Genomic DNA, 19399 nt, shown 5'->3' with positions numbered 1-19399 from the left:
TTCCCTGGCACTATCTTTTTATGGATATGGGTTCCAGAATAACCTTATAGTCCTTACATTCTGTTTGGTCACAATCCTTTATTCTTACAACTGAGAGCATGACAATAAACTGACCTCATGTACTGCATGGGTGCAAGCCTCTCTGCCTCCCTGGGTACATAAAATAAATCAAGAAATTGTGAAACAATGATTTGAAAATTGCACATATGTGATTAGACATGTAGGTATGTACACATGAGTGCAGTTCCCACAGAGATGAGAAGAGGCTCCAGATTCCCTGGAACTAGAGATATTGGTGTTTGATTATGGGTCACTGTGATGGGTGATGGGAAATGAACTCAAGTCCTTCAAAAGAGTACAGTGTGCATTTTTCTGTTAGGCCAACTCTAGCCCCATCATTCAAAAACCTTAAGAGAAGTTTTGAAGATAGTAAAAATGTAGTCATTATGTTTAGTTGTATAAAAATATGTCAGGGACAAGGACAGAATCTCTAGTTAGTGGAAAAATACAGACCCCTGATAAGACAGGGAACTAGATCATCTTACAGTCAGGTTGCCTAGCAACAGGATATTGAGTTAGAGCCCTTGACCCTTTCACCCTGTAAACATCCTCCATGAACATCCTGTTAGCTTGCACCACCTTGTGCAGATAACAGCTTCTTGCTCCCCCTGCCCTGCAGGAACTATATAAACCATCCTGGAGAAAAATCAAGTGGCACCTTGATCAGAATCTTGACTTGGTGTTTTTCCTTTGTGTCTCCTGTCCCTATCATTCTCTCCTTAGGGTGTTCGAGAAGCTGTTGAAGCCCTGCTGGCTGGGGCAAAAATATATGAGCCCCTGTGCAAATAAGTAATTCTTTTTCTGTTTTGTTACTTCTAAAGTTAATCATATTATTCTGTACATTTTAATTATATAAAATATGTCATTTGTTTCTGTACACCACCTTGTTTCCCAGTTATACTCCCTCCATTTAAAATATTTCCCCTCACACTGCAAAGTTTTTTAACCCTTTTCTTATTTTTCTAGATTCCATTTATGAGAGAAGATATGTGTTAATTGTTTTTGGAGAGTTGTCTGTTTCTAAACTTGATGATACATAGTTGGAACAATTTTCTTGAGAATTATGCAACTTTTTTCTATAATTTTATTTTGAATTATCTTGCATTATTTATGCATATTGTGTGTTCTTTAGTCATTCATATAATGGTGGTTCTCTGAGCTCATTCCCTGAATCATCTATTGCAGGTAGTGCAGTGATAAAAAATTACACACAAACTCACCTTACATATGTAGTGATTCAGCGTCATTCATTTCGATAAGTATGCACAACCAGGAGTGGTACAGCAGGTGTGACAATGTTAAATTTTCATTCATAACCATCGTTACAGCATCCACAGTACCTGGAATGTTTTAGTTTACAATGAACATAATGTATATGTTCTTGTTCCACCTCCTTTGTAGCATTTAAAAAATTAGATTTGGTGAAAAATGTAATGATTTTAAAGACACTTAAAGCTGGAATTATGGGGCAATCTGAATATTATTTTACTAATGTGACAAATGGGTCTGGGTCCCAAGAAAATGACCACAGAGTCTATAGTATTTGAGCCAGGCTGTAAGTCCTGCTAACAATTTATTCTATTGAAATGGTTGCCATGCATTGTTCTGAGTGGTCAGAGCTGGTCCTCATATTACTGCACGGCTGGTGACCTCAAAGTGGTCCATTTGGTAGGAGAATGTACTAGTGAGTACCTAGTTTAATTTTGCACCCATATTTGTAGTTCATATATTTGTTGGCATTTGAGATACTGTCTCAGATAATATGCTGATTGTGAAAAATTGTTTTAATCATGCAGAAAATGAAACTCTGCTCTCTATCTTCTACCATACACAAGCTCTGCACCAAATGTGTCATAGACCAGATACCCTGAAAATGCCAAAGGACACAGTAGAGAAAATACTCCCACTGCTAAGCACAGGTAAGGATTTTCTGAATAGGACTCTTGTCCAATAGTAAACGAGACCAAAAATCAACAAATAGGATCTCATGAAATTAAGACTTTTTATTTCCGCATAAGAAAATACAATTTAAGTGGTAGCATACAGAATATGAGAAAATCACTGGTGTAATATTGGCATCAGAGTTACTGTGTAATTAACTTCCTTCTGATCTGCTGAGGCCTGCACTATAGGAAGGAATTAGTACCTGCTACTGTGTACCTGGTCAAAAGACACTGGCTTGGCAGGTCATAGCCCTTTAGTTGGTGCTTCTATTGTTACTTAGTGTAGTAGCAACTGCTTTATAAATATTTTTGTTTTACACATAGATCTCTTTAACTCTCAGTCTTGGCCAGAGGTTCGCTTTCTGTGGTATGCAACAGCAAATGCACAGCCTCATAACTTCAAAATGTTGAAATGACCATGAATGCTCATCCTAAATGGGACCTGTAGATCAACCACTTCCCCTAGGCATAGGAAACATCTTGCAAGTGGGTCCTGAATGTCCTGACTGAGCATGAGGGAACTGCTGTGACATGCTGTCCTTTGGAAATAACATAACCATTGCTCACTCACAAGAGCTGTGATCACCTGCAGCTTCAGGTGACCATGTTCAGGACTGACTGTGAACACACCTGTCTATCCTGAACCAGACAGCTGGAAGAGGCAGCCTGCTGGTGGAAGACAAAGCCTACTAAGCCTCTGTCTCAGTACAGAAAATAAAAAGGAAGCTAGAAGCTGGCCTTTTGTTTTTCCCTTTTCTTTCTTTCTTTCTTTCTTTCTTTCTTTCTTTCTTTCTTTCTTTCTTTCTTTCTTTCTTTCTTTCTTTCTTTCTTTCTTTCTTTCTTTCCTTCTTTCCTTCTTTCTTTCTTTCTCTTTCTTTCTTCCTCTTTCTTTCTTTCTTTCCTTCCTTCCTTCCTTCCTTCCTTCCTTCCTTCCTTCCTTCCTTCCTTCCTTCCTTCCTTCCTTCTCTCTCTCTTTCTTTCTTTTTTCCTTTTATTTTATTTTACAATACCATTCACTTCTACATATCAGCCATGGATTCCCTTGTTCTCCCCCCTCCTGCCCCCCTCCTTTTCCCCCCAGCCCACTCCCCATTCCCACTTCCTCCAGGGCAAAGCCTCCCCCAAGGACTGAGATCAACCTGGTAGACTCAGTTCAGGCAGGTCCATTCCACTCCTCCCAGACTGAGGCAAGTGTCCCTGCATAAGCCCCAGGTTTCAAACAGCCAACTCATGCAGTGAGCACAGGACCCAGTCCCACTGCCTAGGTGCCTCCCAAACAGATCAAGCCAATCAACTGTGTCACCTATTCAGAGGGCCTGATCCAGTTGGGGGCCCCTCAGCCTTTGGTTCATAGTTCATGTGTTTCCATTCGTTTGGCTATTTGCCCCTGTGCTTGATCCAACCTTGGTTTCAACCATTCTTGCTCATATAAACCCTCCTCTTTCTCGCTAATTAGACTCCCGGAGCTCCACCCAGAGCCTAGCCTCATAGAAGGAGTTTGGTAATGTTCCTTCTGTTTCTATTGTGTGGAACAATTTAGAGAATATTGGTATTAACTCTTCTTTGAAGATCTGGTAGAATTCTGTGCTGAAACCATCTGGTCCTGGGCTTTTTTTTGCTTGGGAGACTTTTAATGACTGTTTCTATTTCCTTAGGAGTTATTGGAATATTTAAATAGTTTATCTGGTCATGATTTAACTTAGGTATGTGGTACCTATCCAGAAAATTGTCCATTTCTTTTAGGTTTTCCAGTTTTGTGGAGTAGAGGTTTTTGAAATATGACTTGATAATTCTCTGGATTTCCTCAATGTCTGTTGTTATGTCCCTTTTTTCATTTCTGATTTTGTTGATTTGGATTCTCTCCCTCTGTCTTTTGGTTAGTTTGGATAGGGGCTTGTCTATCTTGTTGATTTCCTCAAAGAACCAACTCTTTGTTTCATTAATTTTTTGTATTGTTCTCTTAGTTTCTATTTTATTGATTTCACCTCTCACTTTGATAATTTCCTGGTGTCTATTCTTCCTGGGAGACTTTGCTTCTTCTTGTTCTAGAGCTTTCAGGTGTGCTGTTAAGTCACTAGTGTGAGATTTCTCCACTTCTTTATGTGGGCATTTAGTGCTATGAATTTCCCTCTTAGCACTGCTTTCATAGTGTCCCATAAGTTTGGGTATGTGGTGTCTTCATTTTCATTGATCTCTAGGAAGTCATTAATTACTTTCTTTATTTCTTCCTTAACCCATTGGTGATTCAGGTGAGCATTATTCAGTTTCCATGAGATTGTAGGTGTTCTGTAGTTTTTGTTGTTGTTGAAATCTAACTTTAAACCATGGTGGTCTGATAGAACACAGGAGGTTATTCCAATTGTTTTGTATCTGTTGAGATTTGCTTTGTGTCCAAGTATGTGGTCCATTTTAGAGAAAGTTCCATGGGGTGCTGAGAAGAAGGTATATTCTTTCCTGTTAGGATGGAATGTTCTGTAGATATCTATTAGGTCCATTTAGGTCATGACATCAGTTAAGTCCTTTATTTCTCTGTTAAATTTCGATTTGGGAGATCTGTCCAGTGGTGAAAGTGGGGTGTTGAGATCTCCCACTATTAATGTATGGGGTTTTATATGTGGTTTAAACTTTAGTAATGTTTCTTTTACATATGTGGGTACCCTTGTGTTTGGGGCATAAATGTTCAAAATTGAAACTTCATCTTGGTGGATTTTTCCTGTGATGAGTATGTAATGCCCTTCTTGATCTCTTTTGATTGATTTTAATTTGAAGTCTATTTTGCTGGATATCAGGATGGCTACACCTGCTTGTTTTTTTAAGACAGTTTGATTGGAATGTCTTTTTCCAGCCTTTTATTCTTAGGTAGTGTCTGTCTTTGAATTTGAGATTTTTTTTATTGTATGCAGCAGAAAGATGGGTCCTGGTTTTGTATCCATTCTGTAAGCCTGTGTCTTTTTATAGGTGAATTAGGTCCATTGATATTAAGGGATATTAATGACCAGTGATTGTTAATTCATGTTATTTTTTGGTGGTAGTGTGTGTGTACTTCTCTTCTTTGGGGTTTACTGCTGTGGCTTTATCTATTACTTGTGTTTTCAAGGGTGTATCTGACTTCCTTAGGTTGGGATTTTCCTTCTAGCGCTTTCTGTAGGGCTGGGTTTGTGGATGAGTATTGTTTAAATCTGGCTTTGTCTTGGAATGTCTTGTTCATTCCGTCTATGATGAGTGAAAGTTTTGCTGGGTATATTAGTCTGGGCTGACATCCATGGTCTCTTAGTGTCTGCATTACATCTGTCCAGGTCCTTCTGGCTTTCAAAATCTAAATTGAGAAATCAGGTGTTATTCTGATAGGTTTACCTTTATAGGTCACATGGCCTTTTTCCTTTGCTGCTCTTAATATTCTTTCTTTATTCTGTATGTTTAGTTGTTTAATTTATTATGTGGCGAGGGGACTTTTTTGGGGGGTCTAGTCTGTTTGGTGTTCTATAGGCTTCTTGTATCTTCATAGGCATTTCCTTCTTTAAGTTGGGAAAGTTTTCTTTTATGTTTTTGTTGAATATATCTTCTGTTCGTTTGAGTTGGTATTCATCTCCTTCTATCCCTATTATTCATAGGTTTGGTCTTTTCTTTGTGTCCCAAATTTCTTGGACAATTTTGGGTCATGACTTTGTTGGCTTTAGTGTTTTCTTTGATGAAGCTATTTCTTCTACTGTATCTTCAATGCCAGAGATCCTCTCTACCATCTCTTGCATTTTGTTGTTTATATTTGCATCTGAAGTTCCCAATCGTTTACTCAGATTTTCTATTTCCAGCATTCCCTCTGTTTGTGTCTTCTTCATTTTTTCCATTTCCCTTTTCAGGTCTTGGACTGTTTGCTTTATTTGTTTCATTGCTTTTTCATGATTTTCTTTCAGTACTTTATTGTTTTCTTCCAGGACTTTATTGTTTTCTTCTAATTTGTTTGCACTTTCCGCTAGTTGTTTAGAGCGTTCTTCCAATTTTTCTTTGTCTTTTCCTCTACATAAGCCTCTACATTCTTCATGATGTTATTCATAAGGCTGTTTTCTTCTGCTTCTTCCAATTTTTGATGTTCAGGTCTAGATGTTGGAGGTGTGCTAGGTTCTGGTGATGCTGTATTGCTCTTCAGTTTGTTGTATGTACACCTGCCCATCTCCTTGTGGTTCATTCTTGGTATTATCAGTGCACTTGGTTCAGACAGAGCTGACAGATTCAGGAAGTCTCTTTCTCTTGTCCAGATGGTAGCTCTCTTTTCCAAATGGGAACTCTGGGGCAGGATGGAAGCTCTTATCGAAGTTGGCCATTTGTATTACTTATCAGTTCCCCTTTCTTTATCTGTCTGCCTCCCAGGGAAGACTGTGATTCCTATGCCCTCAAATTAATGAGGTTATTGAGGTTAATACAAGTGTATAGGTATGGAATTACTTATAAGAATATGAATAACTCTAATGTGTGGCATCACAAAGCTCACATTAGAATGGGTGACTCATTAGGACTAGAACTCTGAATGTGGCTGCATGACTTGTTTGCAGCTAAATGGGACAGAGGGACTCCTTTCTTCAGTTCTCCTTAGTTATCACCCATTTAACCTTGGACATGGAAGGGCCTTGTAATTCCTGTAAGTTTCAACTTTCCCAGCCATGATTTAATTGCTGGATATTATGAACCTCTTCTCTTTTTTCATAGAACTTTCTGAGACTTAATGAAATAGTCCAGAGAAGAGTACACCACTTGAACACTCAATATCAAAGGGTCATTTCTGAAAACATATATGCTAGCTATACAAAATAATTGGTTTACATTTAGGAAATATAACTATATATATATATATATATATTCATACACATATATATGTATAAGCATGTAGCAACAATTAATGAAAATAGAGGTCATTAATTAGAAATAGAGCAAGGAAGAGTATTGGGAGGGTTTGAAGGATGAAGGAGAGGAGAAAGTAATCTCATAAATAATAGAAAACTATTTCATGTCATAAAAAGGAAAACTGTTACACAACACTTTAGCCTTTCCTTAAAATGTTAGTTTTTCTACAAGTTCATATTCTCCCATGGAGCTCTGCAAAGGCACTGACGGCAAATAACAGTCCTGAAATCCCTGGTGAATCAACCATTTTATGTTTGACCTCTTCTGTAAGCACAGCCCAGTGCTCCATCATGCCCAGTGGATTGGCCATAAAGCACTGCTTCTCTCATATATATTTTATCAGCAGAACCCCATCCTTCCTTCATCATCTTCCAGTCTGTGTGAGACCTCTGCCTGTGATAACCAAGCATCCCCAATGCTTCCTGTGAGCCAGTCCATCAGGAATAATCTCTCTCAGATTTCACTAGATTACATAGCCTACTCTCCAGCACTCAGATTGATCTCATCTGTTCTCATAGCCTACAATCCCATGAGCCAAGCTTTGGCAGGACGTTTCATTGATCTTTTGAAAGTCTTTGGTAATTCAAGCAGTTGAGAGACAGATTACTCCCTGACTAAGACAGTCTCTTTTTGTAGGCCATTTTAAGGCTCTCAAATGCAAGTTCTAGCATGGATTTTCCTTTTCTCTGTATAAAAGGTTGAACTATGTGACATCTTCTATTGCCTTTATTCCAAACAGAGAATTACATCCTAATTGTATACAAGTGTACTGAATTTTGGCCTAAGGAATTTTAATGAATACAGCAGTTTCATAAATGATCTTGATTTTTTTATCTTCCATAAAACATTTGACTTATGATTAACTCTATTTCCTGGCTTTGTGTACATCTTTCCATTTCCATTTAGAAAACACTATGGATTTTAACTCTAGACAAAAATTTATTTAGTGAGAAAACCTTTTTTGTGAACTTCATGGCTAATGAAGAACTAATAAACATTGAATATATCAACTCATTGAATTCATTATATCTAAATTACATTTGTCATAAAAACAAACTAAGATGATGTGTTTGCAAGTTATTAAAGTATCAAGTTTTTAGATGTAGGTTTTTAGCTGGATTGAAGCACAGTTGCATTTTTTAACAAACACACTTTTACACAACATTTTTAGTGTCGCAGTGTCAGAGATCTAAGGAATGTCACATTTCAGCAAGTGCTGGGGAAGATATGGATTACAAAGATTTCGGGTGGGAAAATATGGAGAATAAAATCCACAGAAAAAAGTTTTTATTTGTTATAATGTAACTAGCATTTTATAAGGCCCTGTAAAAACTTAGTGAGGCAAAAATGATTATAATATCCTGGACGAATAAGGGAAGAGCAAGAAGAAAAAGAAATAGAAGAGGAAGAGTAGTAGTAGGAGAAAATGGATGCATGGATAGATGGATTGATGAATAGAGATAGCTGATGGAAAGATAGATAGATAGATGATAGATAGATAGAAAGGAACAAAGAAACAAAGAAAGAAACAAAGAAAGAAAGAAAAAGAAAGAAAGAAAAATAGATTGAGTATATACAGTTTTTCAGGCTATACAATATAATGGTTATTGTGTCCACTGAAGGCAGAATGGACTCAGAACGTTTGTCCTTTTTCCCCATATTGGTCAGAGAACTTGTTATGGGTGAAGAACTCTGGATTTTTTCTTTCAGCATCTGTAGCCCTTTGAATCTGGACAATTCTAGGACTTCTGGTTCTCAGAAATAGCCCTCAAATTTAGTTCCATTTTAATTGTTTCTCAGTGGTCCCACTTTTACTTTAGGCTGATATGTGAGGTGAGGTGGGACAAATACTGGTCATCCAGGGAGCCCTGGCATTCTAGACCCCCAAGAATCTTTCTAAATGAATGATCCAGGTTTTGTGTAGAACTCTAGAAAAGGAACAAGGAACCCTGGATACAGCAGATGATACAGAGAGGTTGTGACAAAACAGGCTGAGTTATCGCATGGTGATATGGATTATTGTAATGGAGAGGCAAGAGTCTCTGGGTCAGGAATATGCAACAGGCTAGACACTCTGAAGATAAAATTTAGACCACTTTTTTTTCAGAGCTGAGGATCAAGCCTAAGGCCTTGTGCTTGCTAGACAAGCACTCTACCACTGAACTAAATCCCCATCGCCTGACTTTTTTTTTTGTTTGTTTGTTTTGTTTTTGTTTTTCGACATAGGGTTTCTCTGCGTAGCTTTGTGCCTTTCCTGGAGCTCACTTGGTAGCCCAGGCTTGCCTCGAACTCACAGAGATCCGACTGGCTCTGCCTCCCGAGTGCGGGGATTAAAGGCGTGCGCCACCACCGGCCGGCTTATGGCCTGACTTTTAAGAGAGAAGTCAGAGGGAAATGGAGGACTTAAGACTACCAATGTCTGATGCCATCTCATAGACTTCCCTAGAATGTGATGGACTGATTGTGTTTGACTTTGGGGGATGTTATTTTTATAAAAACAACAGACTTAGTGAGGGGGGGGTTGCTAGCATTGAGCTCACCAGCACAAGGACACCCCACTCAATGATTAGTCTGGAATTCTTTAAGGAAGGAGGAGATGCAGCAAGTTGATGAAATGAAATGTGGAAGTGGCTGCAGTTGAGAAGTGAGGATGAGGTGGGTCACTCCAGAATGTTAACCAAGAAAAGTCAGAATAAGAAAAATGAAATATGGGAGGAACTCTGACAATATGTGAGAAAATTCTGTATTTGTTAATGCTTTGGTGATTGGCATTACACATCATCCTGGGAATTTAAAAACTAATACAATGGGATCCTTCTTTGAGGAATCATTTCTACAATTGATATAATATTTTATATTAAATTCATCTCTGAAATCTTATAAGAAAAGAGGAACATTATGGACCATGTTTCTGTTAAAAGAAGTAGAAAAGAATTATTGAAGCAGATTTTGGGTTAGTCTGAGCTTCTTGGTAGGAAGGGTTATTCTTATGTTACTTTTGAGACTTGTTTGTTCCTAAAAATATCAGCTGAAGTAAAGATTTGGAGTTTTATCAGACCAATACATCATGCAGTATAACACCATTTGTATTATGCTATATCTATATTCATTGGTTACTCAGATGAGAGCTTGGATCATGGTGAGTGGCACATCCTGGCTTGAATGTACTGAGGATGATAAGTGTTGTAAATGGAATATATGTGATCCACACAGTTGGTACTCAGGATGTCAACTTATATCTGTACATGAAGTCTATGAGTCTAAAATCTTCAATAAACATTCTTCTGTGTGTCTCTTTTGAGGCCTTGATTGACTGTAAAACATCGAGTGAAATTGAGGTGTGGGATCAGTGTGTCTCAGGGTTCCCTCTAACTCCATATATGTTAATGATGTCAATTTGTTTTCATCTGTAAGGGAACCATTAGCTCAATTGACAACAATTGAGGTGTTTCTGGCTCCCTTTTGGTTAGTGTGTTGGATGAAGAAGAGAATATTCTGCCCACACATGCTTAAAGTTCAGGGCTTCTGAGTTTAATTCTTCCTCAGTAGGCTGCAGGTCTCCACTGATAGCAGCCTATGGTCAGGATGTTTCTTCTCTTGGATTGCCTGGACACCTTTCACACAGGGCTTGGTCCTTGGCTACTTGATATCAGTGTTTGGCCTAGGAAGAGTTCTCCATTGTGGTTGGAGCAGCTTCCATTTAAATTGTCTCTTCAAACTGTGCTTCCTAGGGTCAACATTAAGTCTGACCATGTATCTCTCATTGGGTTGGCAGGAGCTCCCTTGATTTTAGATTTTGTGGTTTATCTTCATGAAGGTCTATTGTTGGCCTGTAACATTTCCACTTTTCATTTTGCCTGGCTTGTTCTATGAGTTTTGTATGAGCTCTGAATTCTTCCCAGTCAATATTTGCCCCAGACCTGCTTCTTCATTTGGTCCTTGGAGAATGTCCCAGGTCGTCCTCTCTCCCTGTTTTGGTTCATGCTTTTGTCAGGGTAAGTGTTAGCACTCTTGCATTCTCCTTTTCCTGCTTTGTCCCCCGGCCTCTTTCATTTGAGGGATTGGTCTGGGCCCATATCCTTCCTTAGTTTGGCCCAGTCTTCTTCAAGGTCAGAGGTGTGCTGAGGCCAACTTCTCATCTTGGTTAGGGCCCTGGCTTCAGTCCAGGTAAAGTTGGGGCATAGATACTCTCCTTTTCTTTCTTTGAGCCAGGTCATTTTCTTTTGAGGGATACAGTAGAACTCATCTCCCTCTTGGTTGGGGCCAGCCTTCTTTAGGGTCAAGGTTAGGCATGGGTGTTCTTTTCTTTTCTTTTGTTTCATTTCATTTTGTTACTTTTCCTTCTTCTCCTTTGCCCTTGGCTCTTCCATTTAATGGACTGGTCCAGGGATACCTCTGTTTTTCCACTGAGCCAGAGCTTATTCAGCTTTAGGTTTGGGTGACGGCCTCTTTTAGGTCAGGTTTGGCCTTTTCATACCTAGGGTTGGTCCCTGGCCTTTTGTGTGAGGGAAGCCATTGCTAATGTAGGCGTTATTTCTGGTCTTCATCAGGTTCATCCTTAGGCCTTGGAATACTTCTGTCTTGATATCATGGTTTAATGGTTAATTCTGGTCTACTTTCACTTAAGGTGCTTAGCATGGGCCTTTTCAAGGGCCGTTTTGGCCTGGTGTACTTTAAGTGTGTGGCTGTGTCCAGGCAGTTTATGTGTTAGTGTTAAGCCTGGTTATATCGATATTCTGGGACTGTTGGTACCTGTTTCTCTTCAGTGTTGAAGCAGCAGATAATTTTGAGTGCAGGTTTGACTGGAACTACTTTGTATTTGTAATTAGCCTTGAATTATGCTCAGCCTTTCTGAATAAAAATAACATGTGGATATTGATAGAGGACTGTATTTATTGTTCTTCTCTTACATCTCAAGTATATTCTCATGAACATTGGCTCTTTCCAAGGGAAATGGGCACAGACACCAACACACAGCACAGACTCCAGATGAAATAAACTACATATTACACAAAAAGAAAGGGGAAGTGGAAAGAGACAGTGGTGCTTGGGAGAGTCCTTGCTGTTACATTGGTGACTGTGGCCATGGTAAAGAGGCACTCTGAGCTCATGTGGAAAATTGTTGCTTCTCAATAAAGATAACAAAGTAGAGTCCCAACAAGGTCCCTGCTGCCTTTCCTTCTGTGATCTGCTCCCATGAAGGGATATCACAGGGAGTAAATATAAAAACAGAGGCTGGTCCTCCATTGATCTAGATGCTGCCTTGATAGGCACACGAGGGTTGTACAGATCTTCATGGGGCCTCTTATGCAGTGTGAGTATGGTGTCCTCTCCTGTATGTCATTCATGGCATGCACTATGAGTGTGTCCCTCTTGTCCTTGCTATGGAAACACTTCTCAAAATGTCATTTGTCGTCTACCTTGAAAACCCCTGGAACAATGAACCATGCCTTCATGATCTCTTTCAAGAAAGCTTCTTGTCATGTCCACTCACTGATGTGAGATCAGGTCTTCCCACAAAGAATGTCTGCACTGACTTACCAGAAATTGATTCCTGCTCATGTTATTATTGTTGTGAATCACAGCCCACTTTAATAGATTGAGCTGCCAATGTGTCAAGGGCACACATGTAACCATGACAATGTTTCCTTGTATAGTGTCACAGAGGCTAGGCCACACTCTGCTCAGGGAAGCACATAGGTGGTGAAGCTATGCAGATGTCTTTGGACTAGTAATTAGGGGATGTGCCTGAAGGCTTCAGTTATCATCATTGCTTGGGGACAATTTTCCATCCAATCATCATTTCCTACTACAGAACTTCACTGCTGAGAAGAGGAAGGTCATTGGGGAAAGGTCAGACTCAGTCCATATGTACACGGTTCAAATATTGGTCTATCATTTCTGATGCTCAGTTTATCATCAGGAGTCTCTCATCATGAGGCTTGTATTGTGCCATCTGCAGGACCTGCAGCTTGGGGAACAGAGCTGTTTGAAATTTGCCCTCCAGTCTGTCCCTTCACCATCATTAAACACACCTCGATGTGGGATTGACCAGAAAGCAGAAAGCCATGAGGCTTTCCCTACCTCTTCTCATCATGGTAGTTGATGACTTCTGAGGCTGTCACTCACTGGATAGCAGTGTAACAGCAGTTCATCCTGTACCATTTGGAAAGTGGAGTCCTGGGACAGGTGCTGACTCTGTCTCAGCTGTTTTCACCTTTTCTAACAAACACAAGTGGAGATTAGGAGTAGAAAATAATGGACATATCCCTCTGAGAATACCCCTTCCCAATCTCCCACTGTCCTTTGTCTCATGCCTCTCTCCTTCCCTGAAAGTTTATCCCTGAAGGCTGGTCTCAGATTTCCAGCAATCCTTCTAACTCAGGGTCCTTTATTGTTGGGTTTCCTTTTTATTCTTCTTTTCCATGGATGCTTTTTTCCTGCCCTAACATGACATTTGAAGGACAATGGGAAGGAGGTACCTTAGAGATCTGAGGAGTTAGGCAAGGTATCACAGTGTTCCATATTGTGGATGGAAACCTACACTTAAGAACTGTGGCATGCAAAAAGAAAGAGAACAAAACTGAATTAACATCTTTTTCTACTGGTCCTCAACCAATCAAATCTCAGTTATAAAAGAAAAACTGTGGGGAAATTCTTCCTGTGATTTCTAGATGAAGTATAAGCATTGTGCTACCCTCAAAGCCTAACAGGATTTAGGGAGGGTGGCCTCAAGGCTCAGAGGTTAAGAGCACCGACTGTTCTTCCAGAGGTCCTGAGTTCAATTCCCAGCACCCATATGCTGGCTCACAACAATCTGTAATGAGATCTGGTACCCTCTTCTGTGTACATAATAAATAAACAAACAAATAAATAAATAAATGAATAAATGAAAAAATAAATTAAAAAAATAAAATAAAATAAACCAGCTATCTAATCACAGAGCTTCAAATCCTTTTCCTTTCTGCAGCAGCAGAATCTGGAAGAAGAGAAGTTATACAGTTGCCCAGCAGAGATGCCCCTTTGCTGTCTCAGCCTGGATGCCTGTGGCAACAGTTGCAGTAGGAACAGCCCACCTGGAAGTCTTCTTGTCAGCATCACTGGATCCTGGGAACCCACAATTTCCTGCTCTTCACCAAATTCTGGATAGCCAGTAAGCATAGTTAGACTTACTTGATGGGGGTGATTTCCTCTAATCTGAAAGTGCAGTGGAGGAGGAAGGAGAAACTGAAAACTTATCTGTGCTTGGTTTCAAATGGTATCTGAGAGACTTAACATGTGACATAGATTGTAGATCTCCATCTAAGAAAGACGCTGAAACATCGACACATTATTAGTAACATGGTAGACAAAATCAGTGCTCTAGAAGCATGCAAGTTCCATGCACAGAATGAAGCATGATCAAGCATGCCCACCCCACTGTAACAGTGCTACTACCCCATTGTAAAGGATGAAGGCACCATCAGTGTTGTGCAACAATGCACACATGCTTATTTCCAAACAACACACACAAATATGTGCCCACATTCATACATTTAAGAACATGTATGGGTCTACACCTTTGCATGCACACAAAGACACACACACACACACACACACACACACACGCAGAATTATACTTTGAATTACAATTAGATATTCAATAAATTGGCATAACAAGAAATTAAATATAAACAAGCAACCTTTGTGGCATTGGTATGCATGTGTATGGTATGCATGTTTTATACAGAACTATGAGTATAGTTATGTGCATATTTTTATAAGTATCTACATGATATACCTAACATGTCCAACCATATCTAACTGCATATACATGCGTATATAAATATAAAGATAAACTGAAATCCCAACTCCCAGACACCAGCCAAGGAGGCATCAGAACTTTCCAAGTGGCTGGCTTGATGTGTCAGCTCTTTCCTGCCTTCACCTCTGAGTGACTATTATGTTAATTAACAGTATCATTCATTTGAAACAAAATTCTGCACAAATTTTTCACAATGCCTTTTAATATTAAAATATTCTCTAACTTTCAGAACCACAAGAAAACCCTCTAAGGCAGAAAGCCACAAGTTGATCATGAAAACAACCAGGGAAGGGCCAATGAGATGGGTAGCTAGGTGGAAGGAAAGAGCTGACTCCTCCTAATTTGTTCATTGACCTCCATATGAACAGAATGACAGAATGGCATGGCGTGTATTGTATGTTCATTCTCTCTCTATTGTATAGATGTATTTATTTCCTCATCACAAAATAAGTAGATAGATAGTTATTATTTTAAATACCAATCAAAAGATTTCTATACACTTATCATATGATATAATTAATTTTTTAAAATAACGAAAAAAAATCTCATAAAACTCACAACTGTTTGTAATGCCAGGACCAGAGGAGTTGACAGTCTCACACAGGCATACATAAAGGCCAAACACCAATCAACATAAAATAGTGAATAAACAATTAAATATTTGTAGGAGCTAGTGTGGTCAGGAGCCCCACAATCATCCCACAGAACTAACTAACCTAGGCTCATAGTGACTCAGAGACTGAACTACCAACCAAGGAGCATGCATGGGACTGACCTATGTCCTCTCCATGTATTTTACAGTTGAATAACTTGATCTTCTTGTGAGACTCCTAACGGTGGGAGCAGGGCTTGTCTGTAATGCCTGCTTTTGGGACCCATTCCTCCTACTGAATTCCTGTGTCCAGCCTTAATGTAAAAATTCATGCCTTGATATAACATGGCAGGCAGATATGCACAGGAGATCTGCCCATTTCTGAAGAGAAAAAAAAGGAGGAATGGATTGGGAGCAGGAAGAGTAGAGTTTGGGGGAAGGACTGAGAGGAGAAGATGGAGGGGAAATTTTGGTTAGAATGTAAAAACAAAAATAAATAAATAAAATCAAATTTATTCCAAAAGAGGGAGAATATTGATGGTTATCATATTTAAATTTGAGATACTAAAAGAATGTCCCTCCAGGAACATTGCCACTTATTCTTACTTTGTAATGTGTTTGCAGTTGTACAGCAATTGCTGGGGATGACTTTCTGTATGCTGTGAATGTGTTGCTCTGAGTGATTGATAAAAACAAAACAAAACAAACAAACAAAAAAACACTGGTTGGACAGTAGCCAGGAAAGAAGTATGGTATAGGCAGGATAAGCAGAGAGGAGAATGCTGGGAGTGGAAGGCTGAGTCAGGAGAAGCCACCGCCACCAGGAGAAGTAAGATATAAAGTATGGGTAAGCCACAAGCCACATGGCAACTTACAGATTAATAGAAATGGGTTAATTTAAGATATAAGAACTAGATAGCAAGAAGCCTGCCGCGGCCATACAGTTTATAAGTAACATAAGTCTCTTGTGTGTTTACTTGGGTCTGAGCTGCTGAAGGAGCTGGGTGGACACAGGAAAACCCCAACTACAAGGGATAATTAAATCATGTTAGGCATAATTTTGAGCTGGTATAATACATAATGGGTTTGTGTTGTACTTGGAGTAATTACATCTTGTTTAGGCAATATTAAGACCTGGTTATTGTTTTACATTTGGAAATTAATCATGACATCAAAAGATATAATTGTGTGTCAAGTTGATAAGGGTGCAATTGTGAGAGCTATTTTTGTTTGTCAAATTTATTACATCTGAAATTCATTCAAACCCCAAAATGGAGGGGCATGCCTGTGAGGTATTTTTGCTTAATTTGAAGAGAGAAGATCCACATGTAATCCTGATCTTTGCATTAGAAAGACATTCTGTTAATCTGGATATTGATGAAGAAAGAAACACCTATAACTCAGATGTTTTGAACCGCAAAACCCCACTTGTAATCTCAGCCAGACCTTGTGCTGGAAGCCCATATAAAGAAATGGAAGAAGGGAGTTTTGCTCTTTAGCTGCTTGCTCTCACCTTGCTAGCAAGTCCATTCCTTCACTGTCATTGGAGCCAACTTCCTTGGGATTCCAGACTATACTGCTGATGGGCTGAGACATCAAGCATAGTGGACTGAGCAACTCCTGGATTTGAGGACTTTGCCATTATAACCAGCCAATGTTCAATTAGCTGGACCACAGCCTCTAAGTCATTCTGAAACATAGCCTTTTGTATATATAGAAATCCATTCTGTTACCCCATAAAAACCTGACCAATGAACCAGACAGGTATAGAATTTTTAGAGTAGTTTGGGTCTGACAATAGCTCTGAGTCCAATGGCTGGGAAATCCTTGTGCAGCTCAAGATTCCTGGAATTTACTGAGATACATCAAAGCCTGAGAGTTCAGGGTTTACAGGAGTGTGAAACCTCGCCTTCCTATAGAAGAGTCTCAGAGTGAAATTTCAAATTGCATTTTATTCATAAAACACATTCATTTTACTCAATGGGGGCTTTCAAAACAGCAGTCCTTATATATAATGTATAGCCTTAGCAAACTATTAAAACAATGATAAGAATATAAGAAATAACAAAAATTAACAAAACCTTAAACCAAAATGAAGAAAACCAAAATCCAAAGCATAAATATCCCAACATATAAACAAAAAAATTAAACAAATTTCAGGATCACTTGGAATTTCATTATGGAAAGCAAATGAGGTGAGGAACTGGCTTATTCTCTGCAGTGAATAATCTTCAGCAAAACTTGCACATGACATGGAGTCAGCTTCAGCTCTGCCATAGAGAGGATCTTATGCTTTTGGGTGTGGTCTGTCTGGATGGCAGTGTGATGTTAACACAGTCTTCCTTGTCAGATTTCCCATCACATATGGAGTCATCTTGTCAAAGCCCGTGATAGTATGCTGACAGAAGAACTGTTGCTCACCCACATGTCCTCTTCATTTTGTTTTGCCCCTCACTGGGGCCACATGCTGATGGATGTAAGGGTTCTTAGTAATTTGTGTTATGTCCTCTGAATCTCAGACTATTTTTGATACAATCTTTTCTCTGGGAATAGTAAGCCACAGATGTGGATCAGATTGTGGCTGGATTGCCTGATGGTAGGTTGATATTTGTCTCACTCGTGAGTTCACAGCTGAAAAGGAGGCCTTCTCAGTTTTCTGAAGAGGTGCTGTTAGGGAAAACCAGCAAAGAAAATATTCAGAATCAGTTTTGCTGTGCCACTGTCAAAAAAAATCAGGGCCTATTTATCCCTAGTAAACAAAAGTTAAGGAAGAAAACAAACCCCATGAATACCCTGGCTGCTGGTGATGGGGTCAGTGGTGGCTTACTTGCCTGGAACATATTGTTTCTGCACCGGCATCTCCTTCTGCAGGAGGCTCTCTTCCTGGGCTGTGGTCTGCTCCAGTTCCTGCTGGAGGTTTTCAAACCTAGTGGAGGAAGGCAGCTGGGGCACAAGCCTGGTGGGGACCTGCCATGTCAGCTTTTGAGCCCCCACCAGCTCGACTCAGCTAGACAATCGAGCATTACCTTTCACCTGAGTTCATTCCTTGCTTCCCCAAGGGAAAAGGGTCACAGAGCACCTGGGCAGGATTTTTTTTCTTAGCTTTTAAAAACTGCTAGAAGTTGAACTGGTAAGTACATACTGTGCTGGATAAGAAAAAAAAACCAGCATATTTCTCCAACAGTCCAAAGACATCATTTTGGAGAAATATCAGTATGTTAAAGTCTTAGGCACAGTTCAGGAACAATATCCCTGGCCTTGATTAGATACCAGGTGAATGTGAACCTCCTGGAAAACTCTATGCCTGCCCTCTAGTGGAGCCTACACAGCAATGCAAAGAAGGCTCTGGTTATTCCTACAGCTGAGAACCCTGCATAGGATTAACTTGTCAGCTCCTACTCTGTTTATGACCAAGAGTAAATCTTCTCATGAGAAACTGATAAACACTGCAGAGAGCCTGCAATCAGCAGGAGTGTGCTTTATGCAAATTTGCAAAAGGTGGACACTTCTCTCTAAACGTGATGTTCCTGATGGAAAAGATGCAGGGGACACACTTTCCTTCATGATCAATGTTCCTCCTTTCCAGGTTTCTGGCTGCTATGGGAATATTTGTGGGGAGATGTAATCTAAGAGATGAGATACTAGAGCATACAAGAGTTCTCAGAAAGGAAGAAGGGGACACAGTCCCCATAAGACCAAGGAGAGAGCATATTGCTTCCTGTTGACTGAGTCAGCAATGACACTCTGAGGCGTTCTTTCTCTGCCCGTAGCTGGCAGCTTTGCCAATTGACAAAACTCAAAGAGGACAGAGATCCAGGTACAGCGGACCCACTTGGATCCACCTGCTTCTGGAAGCCTGGGCTCCTACCTCATCTGGGACACAGTGAAGTGATGCTGCAGCTTTACTGCCAAGTCCCTTTGCCGGGTGAACAGCTCCTTCTGCTTCAGCAGGGACTGAAGATTTTCCTCATGACTTTGAAGTTCCTGTTCATTAGAAGATTGTGTTTTTAGGTGAGGTTGTCCTAACCATGTACATAAACATGCATTCTCTCTCTCTCTCTCTCTCTCTCTCTCTCTCTCTCTCTCTCTCTCTCTCTCTCTTTC

General features: G+C 39.8%; 1 protein-coding gene and 1 pseudogene across 3 annotated transcripts in view; one reads left to right on the top strand and one right to left on the bottom strand.

Annotated features, from left to right (window-relative positions):
• LOC102912766 (serine/threonine-protein kinase PLK1-like) overlaps positions 1-19399 on the bottom strand; it is a 203106-nt pseudogene that overhangs the window by 53118 nt on the left and 130589 nt on the right. The window lies entirely within an intron of this gene.
• The window catches only part of LOC121826437 (cytochrome P450 3A25-like), an 87498-nt gene that overhangs the window by 3019 nt on the left and 65080 nt on the right, over positions 1-19399 (top strand). For both annotated transcript variants that reach the window (XM_076560872.1, XM_076560873.1), the window contains exons 2-3: positions 1857-1979; positions 13870-14052. The gene's annotated coding sequence lies outside the window, so the exon portion shown is untranslated. The remainder of the gene's footprint in view (positions 1-1856; positions 1980-13869; positions 14053-19399) is intronic.

The sequence above is a fragment of the Peromyscus maniculatus genome, chromosome 23, assembly GCF_049852395.1.
Source record: "Peromyscus maniculatus bairdii isolate BWxNUB_F1_BW_parent chromosome 23, HU_Pman_BW_mat_3.1, whole genome shotgun sequence".
In the NCBI taxonomy this organism is placed as follows: Eukaryota; Metazoa; Chordata; class Mammalia; order Rodentia; family Cricetidae; genus Peromyscus; species Peromyscus maniculatus.
Note: the sequence above shows the minus strand (reverse complement) of the source record. Positions and strands in the feature narration are given on the sequence as shown.